Consider the following 14,128-nt stretch of genomic DNA (forward strand, 5'->3'; position numbering starts at 1 on the left):
GACATTCTAGAATTGGAAAAAGATGTTTCCTCACATAGTGTTTGCCCGCTATAATAAGGCCCCTCCCACATGTAACATGCTCACAGTTTCTCCAAAAATATTAATAGTAGGACTCAATGCATTGGAGAGGCCCTTTTGCAAGCAATAAACAAAAAGGGAAGATGCTTTGATCAATCTAGCTTTCAACAATATCGCCCCAAAGAATCTTGTCCCTCTCATGCACAAAAAACCCTTGACTTCTTGTTACCTTTCATATCTCATATAATCAATGTATTGTGAGTAACTCCAACTTGCTAAGGCTTTAAAAACCCCTATCCTACTCTCCCTCATATTTGCATTAATTAAATATTTGAAACAATTTTAATTTATTAATTTCTTATTTGTTATTTCACTACTTAATCAATACACAACATAAATGGAAATAGTTGACCCCACCCATAACTATTAAAACTCCAAACACGCAAATTACTTTACCATTTTCTTTCAAGCAAATCAAGGGAAATGGAGAAATGTCATTGAATTATTTAAATTTTTAATTCTTTTATTTAAACACTGTAATTTTGTATTTTTCAATTAATATTTTCCTTATTTATTATTTGATGCTTACATGATACAACATGCACATTATAAAAGAAAAATTAAAATACATACTTCAATAAACAAAATCTACATCAATAAATACTAAAAAATTAGCATAAGAACCAAACTATGCTACATACACTAAATGATTCAATGTTTGCCAAAAATTATTCAAAAACATGAAAAAAAAACATTCCACATATAGAGTCCATTTCCAAGATGACAAAGTTAAAGGACACATACAAACTAAAGTATATATCACAATAATTTCGAACACACAATTCCACATATGGAGTCCAATCCAAGATGACAATGTTAAGGCACACATACAAAGAGTATACATGACAATGATTTTGAACTCCCAATTCCACATATGTACCACATTCCATATAAGGAGCCCACTCAATGACAAAGTTGAGCACACACAAATCAAAGTATATATCACAATAATTTTGAACACACAAGACTACTAGAATTAGTTCACACACCACATTAAGTCAAAATTTAAATATGAACATGAATATTATTAAAAGAGTGTGTTACACACAAAGTGCAAACCCCCAAAAAACATTTAGTGTCAAAGTTGTAATCTAACATAAAGTGAATGTCATAGTTAAACAAGCATCACACAAAATAGTACAAAATAATACCAAAAATAATCACGCAAATGCAAACGTAAATAAAGGAACCCAAAGTTAATCTCAAACTCTCCTTGCACCTAAAAGTTCAAACACACTTCACAATAAGCGTATCAATGTTCATATACTCTACACACAAGGTAAATCTAAAATTCATTCAAAAACATGAAAAAATACAACATTTCACATATGGAGTATATTTCCAAGATGACAAAGTTAACACACACATACAAACCAAATTATATATCACAATAATTTCAAACACACACATACAAACCAAATTATATATTATAGTAATTTCAAACACACAATTCCACATATGGAGTCCATTCCAAGATGACAAAGTTGAAGGCACACAAACAAAGCATATATATGACAATACGCAATTCTACATATGGACCTAGTTTCATATATGGGGCTCATTCAAAGAAGGCAAAGTTAAAAGCACACGTACAAACCAAAGTATATTGAACACACACAAGACTACTAAAATTAGTTCACACGCCACATTAAGTCAAGTTTAAATATGCACATGTACATACAAATTAAATATGCATATTATTAAATGAGTGTTACACAAAGTGCAAACCCCAAAAAAATTGAGTATCAAAGTTGTAACCTAACACAAAGTGAATGTCATAGTTCAAACAAGCATCACACAAAAAATAATACCACAAAAATGTCTCACAAACCCAAATGCAAATAAAGGAATCAAAAGTTGATTCAAAACTTTCTTTGCACTTGAAGGTACAAACACACTTCACAATAGGTTATTATCAATGTTTGTATAGTCTTCTTCACACAAGGTAAATCTAAAAGTACAAACATATACACATCAAAAATATAAAAACATACAAACATAGAAAAGGAAAGTTCAAATATACACACCCCGCACAATAAAAAAGAGATAGAATTGTCAAAGTTAAAATTACATTTCAAACATTGTCTCTTTATTGTTTATAGTTCCCATATTAATAGCATCTTGATATAAATTTATTTTTAAATCCAACCCTTTAGAAAAGGTTTTTATTTTGTATGTTTCTAACACTTAATATGAAATTCCCCAATTCTTTCTTACCTTGAATTCAACATTAAGATAGAGCACAAATTGTAAATTGAAATACATTCTTAGTGTTTCTAGAAATATCTCTAAAAAGTATATTCTCTTTTCACCATATCTTATTCAATATATAGAAATGATATCACACACATCCTATATGTAGCGTCTCTAAAGTTTGAATTAATAGTCTTCAAGGATAGCTCACTGCTGAACTTCAGTGAATTGTAGTGTAAGAAAAAAAAACGTTACTCAATTGAAAGTAGTCTCATTGTGAATGAAAATCTTTTAATTTTAATGAATCTAGATATTGAAAAGTCCATGTGAAAATTTTAAAATAAATATGAAAAATAAAAAATAACCATGCACAACATATCACACATAATCTGAATCTAAAACATAGTTTAGACAAACTTCCAAACCAAATTTGAGACATTATCTTATTTTCGAAAGTGACAATTGAATTCAAATATCAAACCAGTTGACAAACAATGCATAAAATTAGACCGAAAAAAGCTTTCCACAAACTAACATGCAATCAGAAAATTAAAAATACCACTTGTGAAAAAAATATCTCCATGAATACCACCGGTGATAAAATCATAAAACAAATCTTTGGTACCTTCTGAGACACTTGGTATTACTTCCTCTGACCGCGGATCAAATTGAATTCTTCGTTGGTATTACTTTCTAAAAACAAAACGGGATTTTAGGATTGCTTCTCGTGGGAACTCCCTTCGGAAGGAATAAGATAACCCATTTTCTCAGATAAAAATAAGGATTGTACAAAAAAATAACTCATTCCCCACCCTGGGTTCTAGATCTACGGGTAGAAATGGGAACAATCAAAGGATGATTGGCGCTCTAACCAAACATAAATTTCTAGGCAGGTAAGGCTCAACTTTTGAATAATGAATCAAGCCAGGGTAAAGGCTTTCCACATTACAATGATTTCCTACTAAGGTGATGATGGGCATATAAGTCCTCAATTTTCTTAAAGGAGTCGCACGAATTATAGCTTGTTAATGAATGTTGGTGAAACAGAAACCATCCCTCCCTCCTAACCGCAGAACAGAAACCAAAAGATATTACAAACGGAGCTGGTTAAAGCTTACGCCAGGATTAACAGACTGAAAAATGGATAGCCAGGAGGATACATAAAAATTTACATCAAGATAGAAATATTAAATACTGCACAAGCAAGAAAAGCATATAGATTTCAATGGTTGGCTGTTGAAATTGCTGAAACCTTGATAGAACAGAAACCAAACAATGTTGCAAACGGCTGAGAATTAGCTTCAAAATGCAAAAACATGAGAGATTTTTTACCTCAAAATGCTAAAACATGTGAGATTTTCTACCTCAAAATGCTAAAACATTGAGAGTCTAACAGAATGCTTGAAGTAAGATTAAAAAGTGCAAAGTAAAGAGAATGTAAGCTTGAAAATGCTAAAACCAGATAAAACAGAAACCAAACTATGTTCCAAATAGATAAGAATTTTAGCACCAACAGAAAATGAGAAAAGCCAAAGGATTACCAATCATGAGAAACTAAGAATAGCTCAATGAGAATTCAAGCTTCAAAATGATAAAATCTAATAGAATAGAGACAAGACAATGTTGCAAACAAAGCTAGGTAACACTTACACCAGGATGAACAAAACAGGAGAAAACATATAAATTTACATCAAGATGAAAATATCAAATACTGCATATAGATTTCAATAGTTTGTTGAGCTTATTTTGTGATAGAGCTTCCATATAAAAGTTGCAATATCTAATTCAAAGAGCAGGATGGAGGCACGTAAAGATAGCTGACAATCCTTCAGATAAGGTGGTATTAAATTGAAAAAATAATTAAAAAAGGTCTTCACAAGGTTTACATAATCTCAAATTTTAATGCTTATTCCAAGATTTTCTATGTCTAGATGTAGAACCACACACTATTTGAGCGTATACACAGAGGAAACAATTTACAATCCACATATCATTTTCTCATTCAAAGAGTAGGTGCAGGCACATAAAGATAGCAGAAAATACTGCATATAAGGTCTATCATTAAATAAAAAATAATAATTAATAAAGATCCTGCATCATCTCAATGACGTAGAACCACACAATATTAGAGCATATACAGAGAGGAGACAATTTACAACAATGGCACACAAACTGCAAATGCCACAATGTTGATTGTTTTCAACTAATCCAAATCCTGTATTATATTGTCTGAACTTGTGATGAAATATTATCTATGTGACAACTGAGTCCTATGTGAGCACAAACTTCTTTTGATTATATGCTTAGTTACCGATTCGGGATACGAATCCGATTCGGGCACGTGAATCGGATCCGTGGATTCGTGATTTTTTTTTTTTCCCGATTAGGATTCGTGGAGGATTTGTGAATATATATATATATATATATATTACTGATCTTGCCCAAGCCCCAACTAGTAACAGATATATATATATATATTTATTTATTTATTTCTCTCATTTATTAGTATATATAATGCATAAAAAGGTCATTTTAGCACTAGAAAGCCAAAAAATATATTTAAAAAAGTCATATTAAATAATTTAGACTCACTTGAACCTGTCGATCCTTGAGGATTCATGCTGGATTCTTGAGGATTCGTGTCTGGATTCATGCAGATCTGGGCAGGATCCTTGTTTTACACAGTGGATTCGTCAGGATTCATGAAAATATATTTAAAAAAGTCATATTAAATAATTTAGACTCACTTGAACCTGTCGATCCTTGAGGATTCATGCTGGATCCTTGAGGATTCGTGTCTGGATTCATGCAGATCTGGGCAGGATCCTTGTTTTACACAGTGGATTCGTCAGGATTCATGGCCCACGAATCCGGACGAATCCACTGTGTAAAACAAGAATCCTGCCCGGATCTGCACGAATCCAGGGACGAATCCGGATCCGGACTCTAGGGCACGAATCCGGTAACTAAGATTATATGTTAACAATTAAAATAACTCGACTCCACCCCATCAGTTTAACGGATTTCATAAGAAGTCTTAGTTCTGGAGCCATGCACATTCTAAATTAAGTAAGAACATGAAGGCTTTACATGAAATTTTAGATCTACCAAAGTCGTGATTTCATTTTCTCATTCCAAGGGTAGATACAAGCACATAAAGATAGCAGATATTACTGCATATAAGGTAGCATTCACAGGGCCTACATCATCTCAATGATCTTACAAAGATTTTCTATGCGTAGATGCAGAATCACACACTAAGAGCTCATACAGAGGAAATAATTTCATTTCAAATATATCTAAATATATCTCACAATGGGATACAGCGGCAAAACTACCACAATTTTAATTGTTTCAATGAATCCAAATTCTCTATTATTTTGTCTGAACAATAACTGAATCTTATGTGAGCACAAATTTTTTGACATTATAGGCGAACTTAACAATTTAAAACAACTGGACTTTGCCCCATCAGTTTAATGGGTTTCAAACGAATTCTTAGCTCTGAAGTCATATATGCACATTCTACATTCAAGAACATAAAGGCTTTGGATGGAATTTCAAAAATACAGTTAAGATGAAACAGTGAATTCTACAGTTCAGGACTCAAAGCTATGCAATCAATCATAATTAATAGTGTAAACAGCTGACATGGAAAGCTAAGCATATATATATAGCCACCAGAGCTTTGAAATCCAAAATTCACATTAAAGTAGTGGAACATAATTAAAAGAATTTAACAAAATTTGGCCCAAAATAGATCCATAAAAGGCTTTTGGGTTCAAGAATGATCATGTTTACAGTTCTTCTCACAAACATTAAACAAAATATGTTTAAAAATTCTTCTCTACTGAAAAGGGGCAGCCATGGACGATGGTGATGAAAATGAAACAATAGGAAACATAACTAAAAGATGGCAGCACAATCTACAGCGAAAGATACAAAGCTTCGAAGGAAGGAATTAAAAACATAATTATATTTTTACAATGAAAATTCTTTAATTCATAAATTTTAATGAAAGCCTTCACCGTGCCAAGTAATGTAAAAAAGATATCTCTAAAAAAAACAATCACAATCAAATTTAAACCATATCTGATTTTGCTTTGTCAAACAAAATAAAAACAACACTGTGCATCGACTCCTTTATCTGCACACCACATGCTTTCTTTTTATTGTTGCAAACAAAACTATGGCTGCATATTCTCTGTGTGTTTATTGTTCTAGCTCAAACAAGACAACTCATATGGGCTTGAAAATTGAATGGACAAATAATTTTGCAATCTATCAAATAACATGCTGTTTAAGTCATATGTTGTGAAACAAATTTGCATAGTTTCATACCTGAGACTGACACATCTTGAAACGAAGCTGCTGAGCTTCAATATTAAATTCTGCTTTTCTTTGAAATGACCTACCGTAGTTCTCATCCTGCTCAGACTGTATGTTAATGTACTCATTAAATAACAACATACTATCTTTTTTGCAGAACTGGTAACAGAACTATGTTGAATTCAATGAATAAATTTTTTGGAAAATATAATCACTGGGTTATTTCTATTGCAGTCACTGATTATTAATCTCCTATCACAAATGATTATTAAACTGCTGAAAATAAATTCCCAGCTAATATCGAAGAATAACACAACTGCAACTTCACTTATAAAATACGGAAAGAAATGCGCAACACAATGAACACAATATTTTCGGACAAATTGTCCCTGGAAAAACCCCCAAGGGAAAACCAGTTCTACAGATGAGGAATTATATTAAACTTCAGCAAATCAAGAGATACAAAATTCCTTGCCTCTCACTGGCAGAACTCCGACAACCTCCTAATTTCTCCTGCTGATATTCCCCACTGCTATCCCTACGCTAACACTGTGCCCTTGCTAACACTGCAAGACTGTTTGCTAACACTGCAAACTGCTTCACAAAAGCTTCTTTCCCTGCACTAACACTGCGCCCTTGCTAACACTGCAAGACTGTTTGCTAACACTGCAAACTGCTTCTCCAAAAGCTTCTTCTCTGCGCTAACACTGCGCCCTTGCTAACACTGCAAGACTGTTTGCTAACACTGCAAACTGCTTCACAAAAGCTTCTTCATATCCAAATGACCCAATGACCCCTTTCTATACTACTCCTGGTGGTAAACCAACGACCGAGATTAAATCTAACCAACGGCTGAGATTAAGACAACTCGACAGCCAATAATAGAATTGGTTGCAAAGTGTCCAAAAGGAATCACTAAAATTAGTAAATAATAACCATTTACTAATTTTTGGCAAGTGGACAAACAGCTGTCCAAACCACCCATAAATACAACCGCTATTCATAGATAAGGACGAACAGCTGTCCAAGCTACCCATAAATAGTGCTGCTCTTTCCGGGTCAGAAATAACAGCTGTCCAACTAACAATAATTAACACTCCCTCTTAGCGAGGAAGTTGTTCTGCATGACACCCATCTTATCTCTGAAGAAGATAAATTTGGCCTTTCCCAAAGCCTTCGTCAGAATGTCTGCTACCTGCTCATCTGTAGGTATGTATTGTAGTCGAACAACTCCCCTTTGTACACAATCTCTGATGAAGTGATATCTGATATCTATATGTTTAGACCTATCATGAAACACTGGATTTTCAGACAACTTGATGCAACTCTGATTGTCACAATGTATCACAGTAGTCTCAACATTCTGACCAAACAAGGCTACTAACAACTTCCGAAGCCATATAGCTTCACATGTCGCCATGCTAGCTGCTATGTATTCTGCTTTTGCTGAACTTAGAGCCACAAACTTCTGCTTCCTGCTGAACCAAGATACAACTCCTGATCCCAAGCTGAAACAACACCCTGAAGTGCTCCTTTTGTCTGTTGTACTTCCTGCCCAATCTGCATCAGTATAGCCTATCAACCTGATACCTTCACCTCGAACATATCTAATCCCATACTCGACTGTACCACACAAGTAACATAGCACATGCTTAGCCGCTATCCAATGCATTCTCTTTGGTTCAACCATGAACTGACTAAGAGAGTTTACTGCAAATGCTATATCTGGTCTAGTGTTGACCAAATACATAAGCGAACCAATCAACTGTCTATATAAAGTGGGATCTACATCTTTCTCCTTAGATGTATCTACCTTCCTCCAATTCGTGATCATGGGTGTAGACATGGCTTTGCAATCCTCCATCCCGAATTTCTTCAAGATTTCAATGCAATATTTTCCTTGACCAAGGAAAATCTCCCCATCTATCTGCCACACTTCCATGCCTAGGAAGTAGTGCATAAGTCCTAAATCCTTCATCTCGAACTCTTCTGCAAGGTTCCTCTTGCAATCCACTATGAGCCCTAGTGAACCTGTAAGAAATAGGTCGTCCACATAAAGAACAAGAATGAGAATCTCACCCCTAACCATCAAGTAGTAGAGGTTAGCATCTGCTTCACTCTTCACAAAGCCCATTTTCTGCAAGTATGTATCAATGCGCTCATACCACGCTCTAAGAGCCTGCTTGAGTCCGTACAATGCTTTCTTCAATCTGCACACGTGGGTCTCTTTGCTATGTGCTACAAAGCCTTCTGGTTGTTCTATGTATACCTCCTCCTTCAACTCACCATTGAGGAATGTTGTCTTGACATCCATTTGATGGATCTGCCATCCCATCTGTGCTGCAAGTGAGATTACAGCTCGTATAGAAGTATACCTAGCAACTGGAGCAAATGTCTCCTCATAGTCTATTCCCTCCTTCTGAGAGAACCCCTTTGCCACAAACCTAGCCTTGTATTTCTCGATGCTACCATTTGCACCGTGCTTTATCTTATAGATCCAGCGTGATCCAACTATAGCCCTATCTATTGGTCTAGGTACTACCTCCCACACATCATTCTGCATTATTGAAGAATATTCCTCAACCATAGCATCTCGCCATACCTGATGTTCTGCAGCTTCCTGATAGCTAGAAGGCTCACTATCTACCAACTGACTAAGTAATGCCACATAGTCATTGAACTTGGCTGGTTGTCTTCGCTGTCTAGTACTCTTCCTAGGAGCTCCCACAAACTCCTGAGTATCCCTTTGTGTATCTGGAACCACATGGTTCCTGCTGCCAACTGTAGAGGATGAAATGTCAACCTCTAAGTCTTCCAGATGCATTTCCTGTTGCACCTGTTGCTCCATACTCTGTGAATCTTCACTAACTGAGTCTACACTCGTACTGGTAACTATACTTGAGCTTTGATGCCCTTGACTTGGTCTTGGAGCTTCTGTTGGCTGCTCACTCTGATCATCTGCTGGCAAATCTCTGGATCTCTTGAATGCCTTATCCTCCATGAACTTGACATCCCGTCTGACAATAACTCTTTTAGTCCCCGGAATGAAAATCCTGTATGCCTTTGAGGTCTCACTGTACCCAACAAAGTACCCCCTCTCTACAGTCTGATCTAACTTTGTACGTGTATCTCCAAGAATATGACAATATGCCAAACTCCCGAATATCTTGAAGTGACTAACATCTGGCTTCTTCCCTGTGAAAGCCTCCTCTGGTGTCATCTTCCCTAGCACCTTGTGTGGAACTCTATTCTGAATGTAGACTGTTGTATTACACGCCTCTGCCCATAAGTAACGGGGCATGTCCTGGTCATGTAGCATAGCTCTTGCTGCCTCCGATATAGAACGGTTCTTCCTCTCAGCAACTCCATTCTGCTGTGGATTGTAAGGAACAGTCCATTCTCTCTTGATTCCTTCTCTGGTGCAGAACTCCTGGAAGACATTTCCTTTGTACTCACCTCCATTGTCTGACCGAAGAACCTTTATCTTCTTTCCTATCGAGTTCTCCACAAGAGCCTTGAACTCTTGGAATCGACTGAAAACCTCATCTTTAGTCTTCAAGAAGTATATCCAGGTCTTTCTAGAGAAGTCATCAATAAAAGTAACATAGTACTCATATCCTCTGAGAGATTTCATTGACATTGGTCCACAAACATCTGAATGTACTAGATGAAGAACACCCTTAGATCTGGTGTCACTCCTTGGAAAAGATGCTTTCGCAAACTTCCCCAACACACATCCCTTACATACATCGTCATGCTCTATGCTCACCTCTGGAACACCTGTCACGGTCTCACGAAGCAATCTAAGTGCTCCATGATGAATATGGCCCAACCTCCTATGCCATAGCTCTCCAAGATCTCTAGGATTATTGTTGCTCATAAGTGCCTTAGGAGTATCAAACTGCAATCTATAAAGGCGACCACTCCTAACTCCAATAGTTATGGGTGATTTCCAATCCTTGTGCTTAATCAACACGTGTCCCTCTAAAGAGTACATTATACCCCCTATCCTGAAGAACAGATACAGAAATCAAATTCATACCTAAGCCCGGCACATATAACACATCATGAAGAGGAATTATCTTTCCATTCTCCCTCTGAAACTGAACAGTCCCTTTCCCAACAAGGTTGAGTTTGGACAAGTTTCCCATAGAAATCTGGATGTTGGTGTCCTCCTCCTTGTAACTGGAGAAGTACTCTCTAACTCCTGTCATATGAAATGACGCCCCACTATCTATATACCAAACACACTGTGAGGTTGAGCTAACCATACAAGCTATGAGTGCAAACTCATCTTCCATTCTGCTGGAGAGTTCTTCTGCACTTGCTGAAGCTGCCACCTGCTTCTTACCCTTTTTCCTCTCTGGGCAATCACTGACATAGTGGCCAAACTCGTGACATCCAAAGCACTTGACCTTAGAAAGGTCCTTCTTTTTCTTTTCACTTTGTGAATTTAATCCTTTGCTAGATCCCTTCTTTGCTTTCCCTTTACCCGCTAGGGCAACGTTCTCTTGTTCCACCTCATTTTTCTGACTCTTGTTGACCCCGTTGACAAGACTTAGTCTAAACTCCTCCTGAGTGAAATCAGTCCATAGTCGATCCCAACTCGGTAAAGTATCTCGTCCACTGACAACTTAAACAAAGACACTCCATTGTTTAGTAAACCCATTTAGGGCTATTCTCACTAGCTCATCATCACTAGGGCTATCTCCAACAGCTGCTAACTCATCCTTGACAAGTCTGAGCCTGGTGAGGTAACTTGTGACGTCTTCTCCCTGATTCATCCGGGTATTCTTTACCTTCTCTCTGAGAATCAACTTCCTGTTAGTGGTAGCATTCTGGTACAGATTTAGAATGGCGTCCAACATCTTCTTTGGTGTAAATAAATTCCCAGCTAATATCGAAGAATAACACAACTGCAACTTCACTTATAAAATACGGAAAGAAATGCGCAACACAATGAACACAATATTTTCGGACAAATTGTCCCTGGAAAAACCCCTAAGGGAAAACCAGTTCTACAGATGAGGAATTATATTAAACTTCAGCAAATCAAGAGATACAAAATTCCTTGCCTCTCACTGGCAGAACTCCGACAACCTCCTAATTTCTCCCGCTGATATTCCCCACTGCTATCCCCACGCTAACACTGCGCCCTTGCTAACACTGCAAGACTGTTTGCTAACACTGCAAACTACTTCACAAAAGCTTCTTTCCCTGCGCTAACACTGCGCCCTTGCTAACACTGCAAACTGCTTCTCCAAAAGCTTCTTCCCTGCGCTAACACTGCGCCCTTGCTAACACTGCAAGACTGTTTGCTAACACTGCAAACTGCTTCACAAAAGCTTCTTCATATCCAAATGACCCAATGACCCCTTTCTATACTACTCCTGTTGGTAAACCAATGACCGAGATTAAATCTAACCAACGGTTGAGATTAAGACAACTCGACAGCCAATAATAGAATTGGTTGCAAAGTGTCCAAAAAGAATCACTAAAATTAGTAAATAATAACCATTTACTAATTTTTGGCAAGTGGACAAACAGCTGTCCAAACCACCCATAAATACAACCGCTATTCATAGATAAGGACGAACAGCTGTCCAAGCTACCCATAAATAGTGCTACTATTTCCGGATCAGAAATAACAGCTGTCCAACTAACAATAATTAACAAGAACTATGTTGAATTCAATGAAGAAATTTTTTGGAAAATATAATCACTGGGTTATTTAATTATGCAAAGGCAAAAAATCCGAAGTGTCAAATGAGACTAATTTTTAATCTAGCCACAAAACTAACAGGAAAGAACGAGTACATACCTAGATCAAACTGTAACATGGATAAACTTTATCATCCTAACATAAATCACACGTCCAGGACAACAAAAAACAATGCATGGATCAGAAGTAGCAGCGGCTTTAACATATTAGAAACAGAATTTGTCAATAACACATTTACAGGGTAGACAGAGAAAGGAGAAGGGAATTGAAACAGAGCAATCTTTGAAATCTATTTATTTAATTTTTATATAAGGAACAATAACTTCAGAATTATTCTCAATCAAATTTAAACCAGGTCTCCCTTCGATTTGTCCAAAAATAAAAGTGGCATGGCATAGAACAAAATGCATATAACTTCTTAAAAAGGCATAGAATGAAAGAAACAAACAAACAAAAATAGTATGACAAAGAAAAAAAGAAAAGAAACGAAAACTTCAAATGGTCCATAGACAAAGAAAGCAGCAAATAGAATGAATATAGACCTCCAAACATTCATTAAGACACTGAAGGGACCCTGACTTAAAAAATCTAGCAATTAACAACATTATAGATTATAAATGCAACAGAAAATTGCGTGTTCACATTATCACATTATAACCCATAACTATTTTTTATTTGTTTTATAATTCAAAATTAAAGTAAAATATAATTAGGCTGTCAATGGCATATAGCATGATTCCTTGAAATAAAAATTACCTATGTCAGGGCGCTGGATGAGCTGAACATTGCGTCAGAGCGAAGGGGTAAGTCTAGCTTAACACTTATGTAAATTTGGCAAGTGATGATGAGCTTTTATCAAATTAGTACTCGTCTTTGTCAATCGAACAACAATAGGGTAAAATTAACAGAACATTGCACATAATATACAAACAGAGGAACCCCAATACGGGTAAACTGTAAACAGAGAATCAAACCAAACAGAGGAAGCCCAATATGGGTAAACTGTAAACAGAGAATCAAACCATATAGAACTCTGCAGAAAAACTCAATGCTGCTTAATGCTTAAGTGGCCCCTAGACAGAAAATATCAGTTCAGACGTTAAATCCCTCTCACAAAAAAACTCTAACAAAATAATAGACGATATGAAAGGCAAAAAGAGGCTCAAAAGAAAAATTGAAATACCTCCAAAGCGAGAGGGGATCAAACCCTCGGCGGATGAAACTGCAAAGAAAACTTGAGGAAACAATAGCCACATTACCTTATTATATAGGCAGTGAGACACAGAAACTTGAAGCCCACGAAACTAAAATCATAAAAAGCAACGGTAACATCACAGAATTAAAACCATAAAAAACATAAACGGCCAGTGCCTTTTCTTCACAGAACCGTTGCAGCCAGACTTGAAACCCATAAAAAGAAACGGTAACACTAGCAAACTAAAACAAGAACATCAACGGGCAGTGTTTCTTCTTCACAGAGCCGTTGCAGCCGAGACTTAAGGGTTTGCAGAAGAAGCTTTAAAACTATAAATGGAATGAATGAAGCATTTTCTAAAAACTAAAAAATATTGAATATGAAGACATGTGGCAGCTCACTTCACTTCCCTCTACATACCTATAAAAGAGAGTATTCGAGCATGGGCAATTTTCAATTTCAGTTTCAAATTAGAAATTTTGGCATAAAATAAATAAATAATCTTTGGTTTATATCTTTTAATACCTTTTTTTAAGTTCATAAAAGAGTTTCAAAATCAACTAATTTTATATCATATTAATTAGCTATTGTACTCTCGTGTGCAATGAGCA

The 14,128-nt window shown here is 36.1% G+C and overlaps 1 long non-coding RNA gene across 1 annotated transcript; it reads right to left on the bottom strand.

The window, feature by feature from the left end:
- Nucleotides 1-5,395: 5,395 nt before the first annotated feature.
- On the bottom strand, nt 5,396-13,890 carry LOC149539280 (uncharacterized). The gene is made up of 2 exons (XR_016356203.1): nt 13,079-13,890; nt 5,396-6,699 (listed from the first exon to the last, which is right to left on the bottom strand). It is a non-coding gene; the product is annotated as an uncharacterized LOC149539280 (long non-coding RNA).
- Nucleotides 13,891-14,128: the final 238 nt, after the last annotated feature.

This window comes from Cupressus sempervirens, chromosome 9, assembly GCF_028749045.1.
Source record: "Cupressus sempervirens isolate cs-2001-9-10 chromosome 9, ASM2874904v1, whole genome shotgun sequence".
NCBI lineage: Eukaryota > Viridiplantae > Streptophyta > Pinopsida > Cupressales > Cupressaceae > Cupressus > Cupressus sempervirens.